The sequence below is a fragment of the Sciurus carolinensis genome, chromosome 8, assembly GCF_902686445.1.
Source record: "Sciurus carolinensis chromosome 8, mSciCar1.2, whole genome shotgun sequence".
Classification (NCBI taxonomy): Eukaryota; Metazoa; Chordata; class Mammalia; order Rodentia; family Sciuridae; genus Sciurus; species Sciurus carolinensis.
In genome coordinates, this window is record NC_062220.1 from 22,569 (window position 1) to 41,944 (window position 19,376).

Here is a 19,376-nt window from a genome sequence, read left to right on the forward strand (position 1 = left end):
GCATCTTGAGGGTCCTCCAAGGGCCAGCTCTGGGATGCTGGGTCCCCAGGGTCATGGGATCTTCAGAAGGTGGGGCCTGGTGGAGTCTCCAGGCCACTGGGTTCTCAGTCCCCTTCTTCTCTCCTTGCTCCTGATGGTGGAGTGGGCTTCCTCCATCATGTGCTCCTGCCACAACTTGATCCCAGCCCAAGGCCACAGACCGGAATGCAGGACTGGAAGCTGAAGTGGCCTTTTGCTCTTGGCTTTGACGGCCCTGCCAAGTTCCCACAGAGGGAGGGCCCAGGTGGGAAAGTCCGAAATGGCCTGGCCACAGACCCACTCTGCTCCATGGTGGCACTGAACTGACCACAGGAACAGTGACCTGGGAGAGGCCTCAAGCCGCTCTGCACTCTCCCACTAAGAGGGTGTGCGTTTCTGCGACCCGCTTCGGCGTCTTAACAAACCACCGGCATAGAACCAAGTTCCACTGTGCTGCCAGCTAAGTCCTCGTGGGGCAGCAGAGGCCTCAGCATTCTCCCCAGAACAAGTCAGAGCACCATCGTAATGTCTATGAGAAGCCAACCTCGTGCAACTGAGATTTATTCCAACAGCAGTAAAGACACTGGAAATTCTGAAAGAACCCTGGGAAGTCTGGTGTCCTGGAGTTTCATCCCCTCAGGACATTGTCCAGGCTTGGACTCCCTGCTCCACACTGGGTAGTTCCAAAGAACCCAAAACACATGTGAAATCTAATTTGTTTATATCTTTTTGGGGGGTTCCAATCCAAGACTTGATGGAAAGCATAAATATTTTTATTAAGCATAATTAAAGTATTAATGCCAGGATCATCTTACCATCAAAACGGCTCCATAGCCTACATGAGCTGCCAAAAGAGCTATCTGTGTGTCAAAGAGAAGGAAAATTAAGCTTCAGGGATAAACAAATTATACTCATCTTTTTTCCTGCGTTGACCTTGTCTCTTAATGGAATAAGAGCTAACTATGAACAGAAACCAGGTCCCTGGCCTTCTCCTCTGAGCTTCCCTAGAAATGCTGTCTGCAGGCTGTGTTTTAGGGTGCCTTGCCCCAAAGGGTGCAGTGCAGTGGTGAGGGGCACGGCTTTGGAGTCAGACCAATTAATTCAAGCAAATACTGAGCCCCTGGATGCCCTTACTGAAGACAGTATGGTGAAGGTGACAAGGAAGGTCTTCGCCCTTGAGGCTTCGTTCTGATGAAAGAGGCAATGTGGAGAAATAAACACCTAGTGGAATTTCAAAAAGGAATAGTGGAGCCAAGGAGATCCCACAGAGGTCGCAGGAGACCAGATGGGAGCAGCCTGTGAGGGACAGCCTGGGGGTGGAGAACAGCAGGTGCCAGGCCCTGGGTAGCAGAGGGCAGGTGCCAGGAGCCTGCCCGAGGCCGAGAGGGAGGAGGGTGCGGGCAGGTTTTAGGAAGAGGTGAGACTTCTCCCAAGCTAACAGGAGCCTGAGAAGCTTCGAGCAGCCCGGGAGCAGCACAGCAGGAAGGACCAGAGTGGAGCCAGCCTGTGAGACCCACTGCAGTCCTGCAGAAATGTGCAGTGTGGGAAGCAGCAAGGCGCAAGCCCTCCTGAAGCCTCTGGATCCAGCCGCCAGTGGGCACCAGGTGAGCGAGGAGAGGGATCCAGTCAGGCTTGGCTTCAGCCTGAGGACCTGGACCCCCACCAAGCAGAGCAAGGAAGCAGGTGGTGGAAGGGCACGGGCAGACACACAGCAACAGAGCCAGGAGCAGCGGACCCACCCCTCAGACTGGCACGGACAGGCCAGCCACCAGGACCCAGGCCAGGTCCTTGGGCTTGTGATCAACCTGTGGCTGGAAGTCAGGTTCTTGATGGATCACTCCACTTTTACTGATTGGAGCCAGGTCACTGGGGCAAGATGACAGATGGAAAACAGATAGGGTAGAGGAAAGGATGGGGCAGCATCGAGAGCAGAGGCCCCGAATTTGTGGCGTGGAGGTGGGAAGCCCCCGAGACTGACCTCTGGGCAAAGTCAGGAGGTCAAAGTGTTTCCAGCATCTTCATTTGATTCTGAGGACCAGCGGGGCTGGGTTGGTCAGTGTCCCCAAAGGGCCGTACAGTGGGGAGAGGGGCAGGCACCAGGAGGGCACCTCCTATGAGAAGCAGGGACTGAGGACTTGAGGCAGACCCAGACCTCGAAGGAAGGGCGGCAGAGCTGGGACCCCAGGCCCTAGGGCCGTTGGAGTACCTCCTCCACAAAAGAGGAGAAAGGGAAGGACTGCCTCCCACGGAGGGTCTGAACTGATTGCAGAGGGCAGGTGTGGACCCAGCTCCTGGGTCACTCTCCTGGGTGTGCAGAAGACCCTGGAAAATGGCTATCTTTTCAAATGTGTAATTTTCAACAAGGGTCAGAAGGCATGCAAAGCAGCAGGAAAATAAAATAAATCATGAGAATCCACCCACGAAGGAACACAGGGTAGTACTTGCTAGATAAAGACTTCAAAAAAGAGCCTTAAATATGCTTGAAGAACTAAAGAGAAGGAATAGACAAAGGTCTAGACATCTTATTTGAAAAAATAACTACCAAAAAAAGTCCCAGATGTGAGGAAAGACATGAACATACAAATCCAAGAAGCTCACTGAATACCAAGCAGGATAAACCTAAAGAGACGCTCACTAAGGCAACTTATAATCAAAATTTCAAAAGCCAAAAACAGTCTTGAAAGAAATAAGAAAAAGCAACTCGTTGTGTACAAGGGGTCCTTGATAGGATTATCAGTGATTTCTCAGCAGAAATCTTGTTGATCAGAAAGAAGTAAATTGATATATTTCAAGTGTTGAGAGTGAGAGAGAAAAACTTTCATCTGAGAACCCTATATCTGGCAAGACTGTGCCTTGAAAATTAGGGAAAGCCAGGTGTAGTGGTGCACACCTGTAACCCCAGCTACTCAGGAGTCTGAGGAAGGAGGATTGAGAATTCAAAGGCAGCCTCAGCAACATAGTGATACCCTGTCTCTAAATAAAATATGAAAAGGACTGGCGATGTGGCTCAGTGGTTAAGCACCCCTGGGTTCAATCCCTGGTGCCCTCACCACATCAAAAAAAAAAAAAAAGGAGAAATTAAAGCATTCCAATATAAATAAAAATTGAGAGAATTCATCATCATGAGATGAAAAATTCCAAAGAAAGTCTTTCAATTTGAGATGAAAGGACACTAGATAGTAACTTGAAGTCACATGAAAATATGGTTCTCCAATGAAAGTAAATACATAAGCACATAAAAACTAATAACATAATAATTTAGTATGTAGTTCCATTTTTTTATTCTTCCATAGGATTTTTAAAACAAAAGCATAAAAAATTATAAATTTATGTTACTGGAGTAGAGTTTCCATGTGTTGCAAATCAAGATGGTATCAGTTTAAAGTGTAATATTATAACTTTAGGATGTAATATGTAATCTTCCTGGTAAGCACAAAGAAATATTTATAGAATATACACAAAAGAAAACAAGAAAAAATAGCAATGTGTCACTAAAAACATCAACTAAGCATAAAGGAAGGAAACAAGGGAAGAAACAAGGGGTAAAAAAGTACAATCCACATAGAAAACAAATAATAAAATGTAGGTCCTTTCTTACAAATATTTACTTTAAATGCAAATGAATCACACGCCCTAATCAAAGACAGATTGGCATAATGAATTTTTAAAAACAGGACCCAACTCTCTATCTACTGAAGCTCACTTTATAACTAAGAACAACAGAGGTTGAACGTGAAGGATGGAAAACGGAAATCCATGCAGCAGTAACCAAAAGGGGGTGGATGGCTGCCCTAAAAATCATGATTTATTTCTGAGCTGTATACTCAGTATGTTGGGTTTTCTGCCATAGCAGAATTACAGCATAATATAAATCATTCTAATTCAATATCAAATTTTGTTATGGGATGGTATGAGGTCCTTTCTACTATTCTTATTTTGTGAAATCTCTTTTTCCTTTCGGACATTTCATCACTTTCAGATAAATTTTAGAACCATTTATTTTAAGTTTTTCAAAATCACAATTTGGATTTTGACTGAAACCATGTGAAAGTTCCGGATACATTTGGGGAAAATTGACATTTTTACTATGCTAAGCGTCCCATTAAGGAACGTGACACGTGTCTGCATTTAGCCTTTTTTAAAGTCTTAATTATTAAGACAAGTAAATTGTGCTAATTAAGGGGGTCCTTGTGATGTTTCATAGTTGACCTTGTCTTACAGGCTTCCCTGCCTGGTAGGGAGAGTGTTCTGGCCGCGCGGGTGCTTTTCATCCCTGTAACGGTGAGCAGCAGCCGGGCGAGTAACCCGCGCGCGCCTGCCTGGCTCTGCTCTGGACACGCAGACGGACTCTGGGAGAACCAGCGCTGCGGCCTCTCACACCCCACTAGCATGATTTCTCTTCGTTTATTTAAATCTCCTGTAATGTTTTCAGCAAAAGGTCATGCTTTTCCATAACATACTTGAGGGGCTTCTGTTACATGTATTTCTAGGGTTTTGAATATGCCCTTATAAAGGGAATATTTAATCTTTAAAAAATCTCCATACTGCTTTCCATGATGAATGGAGATTCCTCAGAAAACTTGGAATGGAACCACCATTGGACCCAGCTATCCCACTTCTCAGTTTATATCCGAAGGACTTAAAATCAAAATACTACAGTGACACAGCCACATCAATGTTTATAGCAGCTCAATTCACCATAGCTAAACTATGGAACCAACTTAGATGCCCTTCAACAGATGAATGGATCAAGAAAATGTGGTATATATATATATATATATATATATATATATATATATATATGATGGAATATTACTCAGCTTTAAAGAAGAATGAAATTCTGGCATTTGCTGGTAAATGGATGAAGTTAGAGAATATCATGGTAAGTGAAATAAGCCAATCCCAAAAAAACAAAGGCCAAATGTTTTCTCTGATATACAGAAGCTAATTCACAATAGGTGGGTGGATAGGAAAGAATAGAGTTACTTTATATTAGGTAGAGAGCAGTGCAGGGAGGGGAAGGGGAAGGGGAAGGGGAAGGAAGGATAGTGGCATGAAGCAGTATTACCTCATGTACATGTATGACTGCATGACCAGTGTGAGCCTACAATATGCACAATCAGAAAGATGAGAGATCACACTATATTATGTATGATCTATCAAAATGCGTGAATGCATCTGTCATGTACAACTAATTAGAACAAATAAAAAAATTAAAAGAAATTTAAAGAAAAAAACAGTGCCTTGTTGATGAGTGCCGAGTGACCATGGGGTGGGACACACCTGCCCTCGGAGCTGTGAGCGCTTGGTCCAGGATCCCGAGCTTCTTGTCCTGACAACTGACCTACAGAGGTCTCCTTTCTCCTCTAGGACAATCCACATCATCTGTGAAGAACCCTGTTCCCCCTCGCTTCCAAACTTGCACTTTACTTCCTTTCCCTACCCACTGCTCTTGCAGGCCCTCTGGGACAATCAGAACGAGAGTTGAGCTCGTCCCTGGTCTCACAGAGGAGTCATGTGTTTTCATGCAGCTCTGTAGGATGTTTGTCGCAGGGTTTAAAAAAATTCTCCGTACCTGATATATTTTCTGTCTTCCTGTTTTATTGAGACTGTTTATCACACTTAAATGTCAATTTTACTAATTGTCTTTTTTGGTGCCTATTGACAAAATTGCATGATTTTTCTCCCTTAATCTCTGTTAAGGAAACCTGCATTCTGAGTCAAGGTAATGGGCTCATGATGCCATTTCCTTGGATATTGCTGATTTTTTTGCTTTCATTATGGAATTTTTCATCTATATTAATAAACGGGTGTCCTGAGATCTTCCGCTCATCCAGCTCTGTAGGCTCTTGCCCTGCTCTGTGGGGGTGTCCCGGGCTGAGAGGCAGCAGTGGCTTTGCAGCGAGGGTGCTGGCCCCTGGGTTACAGCCATGTGCTCATGAGCTCTCCTGACTCCTGGGCCCGTCCTCCCAGGAGTCTCCCAGGCACCCGAGTTCCTGTGTCTTATTCCCTTCCTACAATACCCAACAAGTCTCTATTTTTGCATTAAAATTCTGATAGACATGACCTTGGATTCAAGAAAGGGAGACTCACTGGACAGACCCACGGGATGGGGTCTGGAGCCCTTTCTCCTGGGGCTTTGAAGGCATCGACGTCCCTCATGAGGGAGTTATCAACAGCAGCCCCATAAAACGAGCTTTACATCAAAGACACAGCTGTAGTAGGTGCGCAGTATCACTAGATAGGTGGGAGTGAAGAACCCGGGAGGGGCAGCTGCAGCACACCCGCCCGAGAACTCACGGGAGGTGTACGACGCTGGCTGAATGTCACCTTGCCAGGCTCCCCATAAGGTCGGACTCCGGCTGGTAGAGTGTGGGGTCCCGAGAGGTAGATCAGGAGCCTTCGAGCCTCGACCATCGGTCCCACAGCATGTCTGAGGTGGGGGCCCCACTGTGGGAGGCCCTGGAAGGCTGGGCAGGCTGCTCAGCAGGACTGCTCCCCTCTGCCTCCAGGCTGAAGACTGGAGTCTGGTCTCAGTATGTTTCGGAGCATGTTATGAATATGATTGAGGAAAACCCGTTTGCATTCTAAAAGGATGGCGAATATGTTCAAAAGCTTCTTACTATTGAAAACTTGACTTGCATACAAAGATAGAGGGATGATCTAATAAATCCTCACTAACCCATTTCTCAGCTAAAATCGCTACCCTCTCCCAGCCAACCTGGTTTTATTTGTACATCAACCCATTCCCTTATGATCTGAAAAATCCCAGAGAGAATATCATATCATCTACAAATAGTTCATTACACATTGCTTAACATGAGTATCTATTTTAGAAGTAAGTCCATTACCACTAACTCACTTAAAATAATTAAAGATTTCTCAATACTACAAATTAAATCATTTTCCAAATTTTCTTCATTGCCATATATTTTTATTCTACTTTGTTCACATTAGGACCAAAATCAGGTCCGTGTGTTGCAGTGGTCTCTTCTCACAGTCCTTTGACTTGATGGCTGAGGGCGCCGGGCCCTGTGTTGGGCAGAGCTCCTCACCATCAGCCCCTGTCTCCTGTGTGAGCAGCCAGATCCAGAGGTCTGGCAGACACGCTTGCCTTTCTGGCAACAGAAGTGCACTTTTTACACGCTTCCGGGAAATGCAATGGCTGCTAGTCTCTCCCTCTCGGTGATGTTGGAAGCCATTGATAGGCACCCTCTCATCCTTACTTTTTGTTATTCAGCTGGAACATTCTGCTAGAGAGGCCTCCTCTCAGCAGTGTTAGTGAGCACTAGGTATCGTTCATACTGAAAGGCAATGAGGTTGCACAAGCCTTTCCTTTCGCTTACCAGTTAAGAAAACAGTTGGTTATCTAGCATCTTCCAAAGGCTGGTGTCTCAGGTGCGGGGGCGTCCGGAATTCCATCCAGTGCTTGACAAAGATCCTCTGGAGGATGATTGCAAAGGCTCATCCTAAAAGGAATTGCCAGATGTTTTGCTCCGAAGCGTGGTGTTTTCTCTGATAATATATTACTCATTTCAGTCTGAACGGATTGCTTAAGGGGATGAAGGGAATACAACAAAAATTCCAGAAAATATTACCTACAATCTGAAAAACAATGGGTCTTTACCACTAACAAAATTAAAAATAATTTTGCAACTGTACAAGGAGTCCCTAAAAGCCTCTGGAGAAAATAGTTGTAGATCTGCCTTTGTCTCCAACAGGCTGGTTAAATTTTAAGGATGGTTTTGTTCATGTGTGGTGGTGAGGTAAGAGAATAAGGTTTCATAACATTCCTTCCTTCCTACAAAGAATATGTCACCCCTATAATAAACGTTGGTACACAATTACAATTGGGACCGCTGCCCTACTGTACCCCTTAACTCAGCAATTCAGATATTAACCAGATGGACCTAGTAGAGATAGTCACATGAGAGTACTTGTCTATTGTTTTAATCACGAGAATATTAAGAATAGTCTTAGGTCACATAGAGTTTAGATATTAAGGAAGTAAATATTGTATTAGTTCACCGAGGTAGTTAGATATTCTTAAAACAATTGTGAATAGGTAAGGATAATCTGTAAGTTTACTGTTTTCTCATAAGTTTCTGTTCCTTGTTAAAAACAATTTCTGCCTATGCTTTGAAAACTTCTTTAATATTAACCACAAAATTGTCATTATAGCCTGAAAAAAAATGTATATAAACCCAGCCTTCCCCAGAATAAAGTGGGATTGATTGCACCAGAACTAGAGTCTGTGTCTTTCATTCTCCATCAATCGTCGACGCTGTCTCCCCGAGCCCCATTTACCGGTGTGGAACCCATGGACTCCTGCTAGGGTTGGACTCGGCACTCAGGCACAAGCAGAGCTCACCATGCCCAGGGCCTCTGACTGGCCGGTGGGAGCTTCCTTGCTGGACCCTTGCTCCTTCAGCGAGTTCTCAGGAAGTGTGTGAAACAGATTTCAGGTTCAACTCCTGAGCTCTGAGGTCCAGACCTGGAATCCTTCTCCAGGGAGTCTGGTTCTGTTAGGAGGGAAGTCTGCAGTGCAGACACTAGGGTGCTCACTGCCTCAGTCACTCACCAGGGTGCTCACTGCTCGGTCACTTACCAGGGTGCTCACTGCCTCGGTCAATCACCAGGGTGCTCACTGCCTCAGTCACTCACCAGGGTGCTCACTGCCTCAGTCACTCACCAGGGTGCTCACTGCCTCGGTCAATCACCAGGGTGCTCACTGCCTTAGTCACTCACCAGGGTGCTCACTGCCTTAGTCACTCACCAGGGTGCTCACTGCTCGGTCACTTACCAGGGTGCTCACTGCCTCAGTCACTCACCAGGGTGCTCACTGCCTCAGTCACTCACCAGGGTGCTCACTGCTCGGTCACTTACCAGGGTGCTCACTGCCTCAGTCACTCACCAGGGTGCTCACTGCCTTAGTCACTCACCAGGGTGCTCACTGTCATAGTCACTCACCAGGGTGCTTACTGCCTTAGTCACTCACCAGGGTGCTCACTGCCACGGTCACTCACCAGGGTGCTCACTGCCTTAGTCACTCACCAGTGTGCTCACTGCCTTGGTCACTCACCAGGGTGCTCACTGCCTTAGTCACTCACCAGGGTGCTCACTGTCACAGTCACTCACCAGGGTGCTCATTGCCTTAGTCACTCACCAGGGTGCTCACTGTCACAGTCACTCACCAGGGTGCTCACTGTCACAGTCACTCACCAGGGTGTTCACTGCCTTGGTCAATCACCAGGGTGCTCACTGCCTCGGTCACTTACCAGGGTGCTCACTGCCTTAGTCCCTCACCAGGGTGCTCACTGCCTTAGTCACTCACCAGGGTGCTCACTGCCTCGGTCACTCACCAGGGTGCTCACTGCCTTAGTCACTCACCAGTGTGCTCACTGTCACAGTCACTCACCAGGGTGCTCACTGCCTTGGTCACTCACCAGGGTGCTCACTGCCTTAGTCACTCACCAGTGTGCTCACTGCCTCGGTCACTCACCAGGGTGCTCACTGCCTTAGTCACTCACCAGGGTGCCCAAGGCCGCAGTGTGCTGGACTGTTTCTCAGTCATCCCGAGAAGCACTGCCACACACACCAGGCAAGACACTGGGCTGATGCTCCCCAGCTTATACTCGGGCCACAGGCGTTGGATGCCCTCTGGAGTTTTGGTTTTTTTGTCCCCTCCTGAAGTGCCACAGCCTGATTTCACCTCCCTAGCTCAGGATCACAAGCCAGCTCGGCTCCCACATCAGCTCAGCAGTGCGGTGATTCCACTGGGAACAGTTGCAGACTGCGCTGGTCACGCTGTCCCACCGAGGATCCCTGGGGAAACTGCCACCAAATCATCCTGTTCTTAAGCGATTCTGGAGTCATTTCTCTCCAGTTTGTCACCAGGGCAAGCCACTCTTAAGTTTCTCTGCTTTAGTTGCTCTGAACTTTTAGGGATTGCTTTTTAAACTTTCCTTTAGATTTTCTAAGAATACTACATGGTTCTGAAGTGAACTCAGTAAGACAAGCCCATGCTTCGCAGCAGCCTCCAGCTCTGAGCCTTCTGCTCTTCCCTTCTCCTTGCCGTCGCCGACCATCTTCCAAGGAGGGTTTTGTGTTATCACCTTTTTGTTGTTTTTTAAACATTTTAGTAAGTATGGTTACAAATTTGTATCCCTCTCCTTTTCTTTGATAATGAAAACTTCCTGTACACACGCTTTTCTTCTTGCTCTTCATTTAAATATTAACTTCATTAGTAATTGATTCAATTTGAAAATTAAAATGCCAACTCCTCATTCCTTCCTGCAGTTGCTGCCTTCACTGTGGCGCACAGTGTACTCCAAAAACGAACAGCTTGAGATGAGCAGGAATTCACTGGGTTTGTCGTGTAGCATCCAATAGTTCTCAGGGCGCCTGCCTCAGAGAGTTGTGTGCGTCTCCTGCTCCTGACTCCCAGGCTGTGATTAAAATCCTGCCTAAAGGAGCTCCAGATGCTGCCTCGGAGTGGCCAGCTGGAGGACAGCTTTCCTGTGAGAGTGAAGGTGCCGTCAGCTCTGGGAGTTCCTGTGCCCTTGGTGACCGTCCTGTGGCCACCTCCTGTGGAACTCCCTGTCGAGTGTGCTCAGTGACCCGGGGGCACTTGGACCTGGGTCTTGGTGGCTTGGGCAGGGGTGAAGATCTTTCTGTGGGTGAACACGAGGCCCGTGCTGGCACACAGAGCAGGCTTGGTGAGCTTGCGGAGCTCTGCTTGTTTGCAGCGAACGGCTTCAATGCACAGCCTGGAAACACGTCAGATGAGGGCAAAGGCAGCTTTCCCCAAATCCTTTCCAAACCATGGGAGACACTCCGGCTAGCCTGTGTTCGCTATTCTGTTTCTGGGCTCCAAGTCCCACCTTGTTTCTCCTCTCAATTTTAATAAAGAATTTTAGCAAATTCTATTCTATTTCTAAAATTGCTAGGTGCTGAGGCTGGCTTTGTTTTTGTTTTTTTGTTTTTTTTTGTTGTTGTTGGTACTGGGGATTGAACCCCTCTAGAAGGGCTCTACCACTGAGTAACATCCCCAGTCCTTTTTATTTTGAGAAAGGGTCTCACTAAGTTGTTTAGAACCTCACTGAATTGCTGAGGCTGGCCTCAAAATTGCAATCCTCCTGCCTCAGCCTCCCGAGTCACTCTGTGGTCCACTCCTGGTGAGCCTGGCTTTGATGCAGGGGTGTTTCTGCATTTGGAGGCTGCATAGTAAGGCTGGCCTTGAATCCAAGGTTTCAGTGCCAGAGTCTAAGAGTCTGAGAAGTGGGGAAGGCAGAAAGTTACACGCCCCTTGATAATGACCTTCTGAGAGAGTGACATTGGGTGCCACGTGGTCGAGCCCAGGTCAGTGAGTGACCTGCGGCCGAGACCTGCACTAGCACAGGAAGTAGGCAGAACCAGACGAGGTCAAGGCGCTTTGCTCTCACAGTAATAGCTACTAGTGCAGAGGACAGGGGCCAAGAAGACCCCAGCCGTGGACCCTGGGCCTGGGCCACGCCTGTTCTTACAGAAGTGGCTTGAACAGGGGGCTTCATGGCACCATAAACTCACAGACCACATTCCTGGAGGCAGGGCTGGGTGGACCTCTCTGGAGAGACTCCCAGGGGTTCTTGGTTCTGGCACCAGCGCTGTCAACTCACCCGGAGGGCGTCACCAAGGAGGGCGGCAGCTGGGACAAGACCGTGAGGGGAGGGGAGGGACAGGGCAGGAAGGAGAGTCCCTGTGGGGCTCCCTCTACAGCAGCCTCCCTTAGCTGAGCCTCCTCTCTGCAAGCCGCGGTGGGTCTCTCTCTGCGGCAGCCTTCCCTAGCTGAGCTCCCTCTTCAGGGTTCCAGGTAGGGTTAGGCAGGAGATGCTGACTTGAGCTCGCCAGGCAGAGCGCACACTCCCATCTCAGGCAGAGCCTAGGGACCTCCCCCCGGACGGAGAACCTCAGTACCTTCCCTTTGCTGCATCTCCTCTCCACCTGCAGCCCAGAATTTGTTAATTCTTCACCAAAAAGAAAAAAAAAAACTCTTGAAATAACCACTGTAACTGCACATGTAAAGAGAAGCAGATCAGAGCAAACAGAAAGAAACCAGAGAACAAGACCAGGTGGCCCAGGGAGGGACAGAGCTGCTTCCCTGAAGTGCCACCTGCGGGCCAGGTCAGTAAGGGTGCCGGGCACTCCCTGAAAGGTGTCCTCGCATCTTGAGGCAGAGCTGGAAGCATGGGGATTTTGTTCCCCACCAAAACGTTCTGCGGAGTGCTGGCTAATTGTGAGCACTTTTCCCCCTTGTCCCTGGTTTTGGAAGCTGGTTGCTCTGCTTTAATAGCTGCTCTTGGGATTCTGCCCCCACCCCACCACCATTTTGTTAGGTTTTGTGAGAGGTAAATCCTGCAAAGTTTCACTTTCAGTTTGGATCAGAGAACTATGTTGTGCTTTTAATAAGAACAATGTCTCTTAGTGATCCCTCAGTTATGGTTGTGTAATTATTTCTTGGTACTGGGGATTGAACCACTGAACCACATCCCCAAACTTTGTTGCATTTTATTTAGAGACAGGGTCTCCCTGAGTTGCTTAGCGCCTCACTGTTGCTGAGGCTGGCTTTGAACTCTCCATCCTCCTTTCTCCTGAATCACTGGGATTACAGGTGTGAGCCACCACACCCGGAAATTTTGTAATTTTTAAATGCAATTACATGTTGGAATAGGCCTTAGGACCCCTTCTGTTGAACCGTCCCACCCATGCACCCAGCCACGGCCCTCATGAGATGTCTGAGCATCTCCAGGCTGCATTTGCCTGCTGCCCACCTGACCCTGGTGGGCCCCTTGTCCACTCTTCCTCCCTCTCAGCAAACAGTTGAACATTGTTCAAACCATGTGTCACATCCAACTCCTTTCTCCACATCCAGTCTGTAAGTGGATCCAAGCGGTTCTAGCGTCCCCCATCTGCACCCCCAGGTCCTTGGACTCTCACAGACCCCTCCTGCTGGTCCTCCTGCCTCCTGCCTTGCCTTCCACAGCCTTTCCCCGCGTGTCGCTACACAATCCCTTCACAAAGCAAACCAGGTTGGCTCCCTGCTGGAACTTGATGACAGGTTCCCACTTGCCTGGAGCATATGGCAAGGCCCGCAGGGCCATCACCAGGTTGAGAGAGCAGGTGCATCTGAGCATGGTCCCTTCCTGCCTTTCCGTGGATTTCATGGTGGATCACGCGGCTGTACCCTTTCTTCCCTTCCTGCCTTTCCGTGGATTTCGTGGTGGATCACGTGGCTGTACCCTTTCTTACTTAGTGACTTGAGACTGTCCAGTCTCCTGCCTGCAGTAGTGTGCTCCTCGCTATTGGTGGGCAGCAGGCAGTCCACCCTGCAGACACTCTGCCATTGTCCACCCATCCTCCAGTTTGGGGCTGTGACAGAAAACGGGTGCTGCGAGCATCAGGGACAGGTCTTTGTATGGACGTGTATTTTCATTTCTTTGTGTTAAATATTAGAGGGTGGAATGGCTCGTTGTGTAGCAGGACGTGCCACCTCGGAGGGAGCTACCAGGATGGTTTCTGCAGAGCCTCGGGGCTCCAGGTGCTCTGTTCCCACCAGTGCTTGCTGCCATGGGCTTAGGCAGTGTGCAGTGGAGGCTTGTTGGGGTTTTGATACACATTTCCCTCCTCCCTGTCGACTTGGGGCACATTCCATGCACACATCTGCCCTTGGTCTGCTTCTGAGGAGCCTTGCCTCGCTCTTCATCTCCTCTGTGCGTGGCCCGGGGCGAAACTGTGAGCATTCCCGCAGCCCCTCATCCCCAAACGCTCTGCTGTGCCAGCTTGGATTTCTCTGTGCACGCTGAGCTCAGATTAGGTTGAAATGTGGATTTTTAGACAGAATTGGGGTCCCCCTTCTCTGGCACTCTCTCCCCTACCATTGACCCGCATGCTGGGCCTGTAGAGATCTGTATTCAAGAGGGCTCTTCAGGGACACAGAAAAAGAGGTGGGGAAGGAGAGGAGAGAAGAGGAAAAACAGCTCGTGGGATCACACAGCCCCGAGATGGGCCGTCAGCACGCTGGAGACCCAGCAGAGCCACCTGGAGGAGGAGACCTCGAGGGAAGGCTGGCCTTCCTCCGAGCCAGCTCTCAGCGGACGGGAAGAGACCCCATCACAAGGGAGGCCAGCCTGTAATCCTGGCATTATCTCATCCAGAAACGCTGGCACAGACTCCCCAGAAACGGCTTTTACCCAGGACCGGACACCCCGCAGCCCAGTTGGGTGACAGGGAGGCTGACCTTTGCGGTCGGGAGCCAGGGTCCTCTGACCAGAAGCAGGAGCCCCTGTCATGCTCAGTCAGGAGCACCGCTACTGGAGGGTCGGTGGGGGAAGCGCTCCAGTGCACGCCTGCCCAGGTCTGAGCTGCAGTCAGCAGCGAGGCGGCTGCGAGGCTCACTGGCCAGACTGACAAGCAGTGGTGAGTTTTATGTGACCTGAGTTTCTCTATTGACACAAAGGAACCCGTCCCCACTTGCATACAGGACACGCCATCTTCACAAACACACGTGTAAATCACTAAATCAGGACGATCTGCTGGTCCAGTATTTAAAAATCAAAAGCTTGATACTTGGAATTTCCCCAGAATGCCAGACATTCCTGCCTTAAATTTATGTTTTTCTCAGAAATGTCTGGCAGCTGGCACACAGGCCGCCGCCGGCCGTGCAGCAGTTGGAGTGGGTGGTTGGCGCGGGCGCAGTGGGTCCTCACTTGTGTCCAAGGTCACGGACTCCTCAGTAGGCATGAACAGATGCAGCTCCGGCGGCAGATCTGGGGAGAGAAAACAGGACCCAACTCGGGAAGCGGCAGCAGCAGGTTGCCCGTGGGCGAGGGAGGCTTCCCCACTGAGCTGCCGCCTCACCTGGTGACTCCCGCCAGGGCCCTGCACTGCTTGGAAGCCTCCGGGGAGCAGCAGTGTGCCTGTGCCCCAGGGGCCGCCTGGCTGGGTGGATCTGCTTGCTCAGCAGGCCGCCGGCCGCCCCGGGGCTCTGTCCCCCAGCTGCAGACTCCTCCTGCAGGGCTGGCCCACCCACCAAAAGCTGGAGCTGGGAACCTGGAGGTGCCTCACAGTAGAACTGCCCTACATGGCCCACTGCGGGTCTAAGCCTGCAGCAGTAATGCCTTGAGCGTGGTGGCTGACCTCGCAGGGAGATGCCCAGGGGCCCGGGACGCAGCGTCTTCACCACCAGCTCTCCACCTCCATTACATTCACAGAAAGAAACTGGTGTTAGTAACATTTCTGCAGAAAATCAACCACTTGCCTGTAGGATTTTCTTTATTTTAAAAAATCACATTGCTGACATTGTGTTCAGATTTGAGTGTAGGCAGATGTGTTTTGTTGTGTGAGCACATTTATATCTGAACACGGCAATTCAGAATAAATTGCCAGAGACTGGAATTAGACGAAACTCAATGAGCAGGAACACCTCACCTGTGACCCTCAGACTGCACCCTGAGCTCCGCAGCGTGCACCGGGGAGAGGAATCGCGTGGTCTCTGGAGGAGAGAGCTCGGGTTCTGCTCTCCAGTCCACCATGGCTCTGGGGGCTGCCCTGTCCCCACGTCCATGAGGTGCCTTGTCAGGGTTGCCAAGAGAAGAAACGGAAAGTTACGGACGCACCTCGTGAGTGCTCAGAAGTGCTTCTTTGAGCTGGCCTTTAGATCACTATCACTTGACACAGGCCAAAGTGACACGCCCCAGGGCTGACGTACTCCTGAGTTTATCATGCAGAAGGGATGACAGAGACAGAAGTCCGGTAAGTGTCCATTTCAAAGGGCTCGTTCTTCAGATCCCCAGCGCACCGTCTTTCCCTCAGGAAGCATACCCATTCCCTCGGTCCCTTTCTGCTGGAGCGCTTCTCCTTCCATCCAGACCTGCCCGCGGTGCTGCTGAGCCCTGATCGGGGTGCGCAGCTGCCTGAACCCACCTCCGGTGGCTGGGCACTGTCCTGCCTGACCATGCATGATTCTGGGTAACTGGCGCAGGGGAACCTCCGCAGCATCTGCTCTGAGGGGCTCGAGCTGAGGCGTCTGAGATCTTCTCTCACCCACGCTGTCTCCAGGAAGTCGCTGGAGCTCTGCGGGAACTTTTTCAAGCTGATCTCGTTTCACTGGTGAAAGTTGCATCAGAAACGCAAAGCAGGGGGAGCGGGCGATCTCTCTCCTTGTGTTGGAGAGCCACCGGCTTCCTCCTCCCTCTGGCTGGAAGACCTCGCTCATCTTGGCTTCACTTTTCTTCCATAATGTTTTCTTTCCTCTGCTCCCTCTTACAGGTCTGATTGTTTGGGGGTTCAGGAGGAGCTGCAGAGGGGGGCAGTCAGGCTGCGACCCAGGAGCAGGGGCTGGCATCTGCCCAGGAGCGTAGGTGACTCTGGCTGTTCCGAGGACCTCGCTTCCCAGAGCTGCCATGGCCTCTGGTCCGTCAGCACCATCCAGCGAGTCACATGCTTCTCTGGGCCCCTCAAGCTCTCCAAGTCAATTGGGAGCTTCAACACGGAAGGCAGGCATGCAGGCCTGAGCAACCTGGGCCACCTGTCCCAGCCAGGCCTTCGCAGGAGCGAGCAACGGGTGGGAGTCAGACCAGCAGGCCAGGCCTTGGAGAACAGCATGGGGGCAGAAACGAAAGTCTGGTTTGTGAGACTCTCAGTTCACTGGAGCTGACGAATGATCGGCAGTTGATGCTTCTGCTGCTGAGCATGTTAAAACCACTATGTTCTCTTACCCATGTGAGAAGATCCTTGATCTCATGCTCTCTGCCCGCAACTCATCGCGGTGCTTCAGGAGGCGAGATGAGGAAGGGAGGTCTCTTCTCCTGGCAGGGTGCACTCTGGTGGCCACCACCGGCCCCCGGTTGAGGGAACTGCCGCCACTCACCGTGGCATTCTCTGGACCATATCAAGAGTCATCCTAAGCTGCCATCCATCCCAGCTTACAGAGTTCCTCAGACACCCACAATCAGAGAGGGCACACCTCTGGAGTACCCGGGACCTGCACGCCATGCGACAGGACTGAGGCATGAGAGGCCTGGCAACTCTGTCTCACACACCCCGGGCCCCGCACTCCCCCCCAAAATCCTGCTTTCTTCCGGTCTGTCTTGTTGCTGAGCAGAACTGGGGAACTGATGAACTATACCACTAGCCTTGCTTATTTACTTGGCAAAAGTGATTGCTTCTGCCTCTGCACCTCAGCTCTGTGAGGCTGCTGCCACCCCTGCCTGGACCCTGACTTGCCCCGCGATGCCAGATCAGCAGCTGACAGACACCTGTTCATGAGCACTCTTTAGACTATGGAAGAGCCTAAAGGAGAACGGTGTGATCGCTGCTGGAGGAAGAGCCCCAGGGAGCACCATGAACCGTGGGCCTGTATGCCTACTGCCCTGTCACCTGTGTGGGTCTTAAATACTCGCACACAGGTCTGGAAGTGAAGCATGGCAGGCTGTGTGCTCTTGAAATGCACCGCGTGAGTCTGGAGGGCAGGACAAACCCCTGAACAGCACAGTCGAAGCAGGTCCTGGGCATCCACAGCCAGCAGCATGGGGACCCTGCAGGCTACGTGAGAGTTTACGGGGCTGTGACCAGCACCCCTGGTGCAGTTCTTGGTGCACAGCTATGTGTGACTTCAGGGATTCAAACGCACTTCTGTTCTGCAAATAGGTTTAGGAGACCTGATCTAGTCTAATTTCCCCAAAACACAGACAAGTGACCTGAGGGAGAACCAGGGAATTTGGGCAATCTCTAAGGCTGAACAAACAGCAAGAAGCATCATTATCTTTTCCCCTCATGGCAGCTGACTGCCACGTCTGGTGCTCACTGTGAGGCCCCCATGCTTTAGCCCAGAACACAGCAGCAAGTGCCCCCCTCCAGGTAGAGGCCGCAGGTGCCTCCCAGTTACAGGCAGCAGGTACATCAGGATAGAGGCTGCAGGTGCCTCCTGGGTAGATGAAGCAGGTACCTCCTGGTTCCAGACAGAGACTGTAGGTGCCTCCTTACTCCTGGGTAGGAGCTGCAGGTGTCACCCGAGTAGAGGCTACAGGGGTCTCCTGGGTAGATTCAACAACTGCCTCCTAAGTGGAAGCTGCAGGTGCCTCCCAGCTCCAGGAAGGGGCTGTAGGTACACCTTGGCTCCTGGGTCTGTTCTGGGACGTGGCTGTCCTCAAGCTGAAGCAGCCTCCACCTTGACTTCAGGACCCCTGAACGTCTGTCTGCATTCACGTACACACACCCTGAAATGGAGATGGGCTGGTGCTCTCTGAGGGTCCTCACCAGAGTGGAGGACAGGGCTGAGCTGTGCCTCTCACCTGCACTCTAGCAGAGGGTTCTGCAAGGGTTCCGGTGCCCTCTATGTCACTCTCCTCTCCTCCCTGCCACCTCTGGCCTTTCTTTCCTGCCTTCTGGAACAACTCCCCAGGTAAGCTGGACGTACTAATTCCTGCCTTGGGTTCTGGTATAGAGAAGCCCAAACCAGGGCCTTAGAGGATGCCCAAGGCCAGATCAGAGGGCAGCCAGGACCCCAGAATCCCAGACTCTGGTCCACAGTGAGTTTGAGAGAGGCAGCAGGGCATGTGAATCAAGGGCTATTTGGAGCTGGGGGTTGGTGATGTAGGGTGACCGATTGAAAGGCTGCAAAGTCATGGACGAGTCATGGACGTTGTAGGTGGCTTTCCTGAGCTGCTTCAGAAGCCCTGGAGGAAAAGGTGACAAGCTTAGGGTTAGCAACCTGGCAAGAACTGGTCCTCAACCTCACTGGGATGTCCTGCAAAGATGAGAAGGGGGCAAGTGTGGACATGGAATGGCAGAGTGGATCTACACTGTGACAAAGTGCCATCTTCAGGGAGTCGTGGAGAACATTGCTTCCGAGAAGGCCAACAGAAATCCCCCATGGAGGTGACATGCGTGTCCCCACAGTGTGTGGAGCTAACTACTGACCAGAATCAACACGATATCCCTGGACCTGGGGCTATAGAGAGAGGGAGCCATGGCACTGGGACTGACCTGGACCTAAAAAGGAGGTGTAGACATGGCACTTGGCTGACCTGGAGCTACAGTGGCGGTGTAGACATGGCACTGGGACTGACCTGGAGCTACAGTGCAGGTGTAGTCATGGCACTGGGCTGACCTGGACCTACAGTGGAGGTGTAGTCATGGCACTGGGCTGACCTGGAGCTACAGTGGAGGTGTAGACATGGCACTGGGCTGACCTGGACCTACAGTGGAGGTGTAGCTATGGTACTGGACTTATCTGGAGTTACACTGGAGGTGTAGACATGGCACCTGTGCTAACACTAACCTGGAGTTACAGTGGAGTCTTATGCATGACACTAGATATT

At 50.7% G+C, this 19,376-nt stretch overlaps 1 pseudogene; it reads right to left on the minus strand.

Annotated features, from left to right (window-relative positions):
• LOC124990532 (zinc finger and BTB domain-containing protein 14-like) overlaps positions 1–15,289 on the minus strand; it is a 31,389-nt pseudogene extending 16,100 nt beyond the window's left edge.
• Positions 15,290–19,376: the final 4,087 nt, after the last annotated feature.